The sequence below is a fragment of the Myotis davidii genome, unplaced genomic scaffold (genome assembly GCF_000327345.1).
Source record: "Myotis davidii unplaced genomic scaffold, ASM32734v1 scaffold651, whole genome shotgun sequence".
In the NCBI taxonomy this organism is placed as follows: domain Eukaryota; kingdom Metazoa; phylum Chordata; class Mammalia; order Chiroptera; family Vespertilionidae; genus Myotis; species Myotis davidii.
In genome coordinates, this window is record NW_006283994.1 from 1,578,752 (window position 1) to 1,580,689 (window position 1,938).

Sequence of the window (1,938 nt, forward strand, 5' to 3'; positions counted from 1 at the left end):
AGGGTCCACATGAAAGTCATGGTCTGAGGTGCAGCCATAAGCACGCGGGGGTGGAGGGGGTGCAGCAATGAGAGACAGGGGTTCCTAGAGACCTGGGGAGGCTTTTGAGGTTACAGAGTTGGCCAGGAGGCAGGGAGCGAGAGGAAGGAATGGGGGCGCTTCAGGCACAGAGATTGGGATGTGGGGGAAGGAGTGGGGAGAAAGCATGCAGGAGGGTGAAGAGGGGAGGAGTTTAGGGGGGCAGGGGAGTGATGGGTGGCGCCCCTCCCTGCCCCCTTTTCTTCGGGCATCTGGCCTCGGCCTTCCTGTGAGTCTCAGAGCAGCCAGAAGGAAGCCGGATCACTCAGCCCCCTTCCCTCTCCAGAGGCCCTTCCCACCCCACAGTCACCTGGTCTCCTCTGCCATCTCCACTGCGGGCCTTCCTGCCCCAGCCCTGTTCCTGCCCGTCTGTCCACCTGCCCACCTGCCCGTGTCCCCAGAGCGCGAGGAGGTTGCACAGGGAGGGACAGCCTAGTTCTGGACTCACCCCCTGCTCCATCCACACCATCACCGCTTCTCAGGGAGTCAGTCCTGGAGGCTCGGACTATTTCTCTGTTCAACCAATACTTACTGAGCACCTACTGAGTGTCAGGCCCTGTACAAGGCCCTGGGGGCACCAGACCCAGTCCTTGCCCTCTCAGGCCAGCTTCCAGAAGTGCAGGCGTGGTCCTGGTAGGGCTAGAGGGGGTGGCAGCCTCTCTGAGGGCTCTGTGACGTGGAAACAATAGCCTTGCCTGTCGCATGAAGCCTGATGTGCCCGGTGAGTACGCTCACTCTGAAGGGACAACCGTGGCTGTCATTCCTATCGCTGCCTCCTCTCCACTTGGCCCCACATGTAAAGGTCCCCTGATCCCTTCAGGAGACACCCCCGGGGTCCAGGGCAGTCCGATCCTGCCCTAGCCAGTTTTGCTCAGTGGATAGAGGGTTGGCCTGCAGACCAAAGGGTCCTGGGTTCGATTCCAATCAAGGGCACATACCTGGGTTGCAGGTTCCTCCCTCGCCTGGGTCCTGGTCGGGGCTCATGCAGGAGGCAACCAATTGATGTGTTTCTCTCACATCGATGTTTCTCTCTGTCTCTTCCTCTCTCTTCCACTCTCCCTACAAATCAATGGAAAAATATTCTCGGGTAAGGATTTAAAAATAAAATGAATAATAATAATGGTAATTTTTTTAAAAAAAATGAGTCCAATCCTGGCTCCAGTAGGTACTGCTGGAAGCCAAGGCACCCATTCCCCTTCTCTGGGCCTCAGTTTCTTTATCTGCAAAATGGGAATAATGATAGAACCTCCACTGGGAGGGATGTCATAAGGAAAAGAAACAATAAAGCATGAAAAACTCATAGGACAGTGAATGTACTTGGAATTTGGAAAATATTAGCAGGTCATTACATTTAAAAAGTAACACATGACCATGCTTGGAAATTCGTGAAATATGAAAGTATGAAGGAAGGTAGGTGCCAAATGTTGCTTACAAAGGGATATTGAAAAGCAAAACCATATGCTAAGGAAGCTGACCAGTATGCTAAAGAGAGTGTGGTCCATGTCTTACAAAGAGTGGTTGGAAAGGTAAAAAAACAATAATCACTATTATTATCAACATTTGCTAGGCACTCACTAAATACCAGTACTTTTAAGTACTTGACAAGGATTTTCTCAATCTATCCCCATCCAACACACTGAGGCAGCTGCTATAATTATTCCCATTTCTCAGAAGAGGAAACTGAGCCACAGAAAAGTGACCTCAATGGCTGCCGAAACAAGAGGTTTATTTTCTTTCTTTTCTTTTAAAATATATATTTTATTGATTTTTTACAGAGAGAAAGGGAGAGGGATAGTTAGAAACATCGATGAGAGAGAAACATCGATCAGCTGCTTCCTGCACACTCCCTACTGGGAATGC

General features: G+C 50.6%; 1 long non-coding RNA gene across 1 annotated transcript in view; it reads left to right on the plus strand.

Moving 5' to 3' along the window:
- Positions 1 to 1,860: 1,860 nt before the first annotated feature.
- Positions 1,861 to 1,938, plus strand: part of LOC107184121 — a 19,004-nt gene continuing 18,926 nt past the window's right edge. The window contains exon 1 of the long non-coding RNA XR_001514943.1: positions 1,861 to 1,872. This is a non-coding gene — a long non-coding RNA (uncharacterized LOC107184121). The remainder of the gene's footprint in view (positions 1,873 to 1,938) is intronic.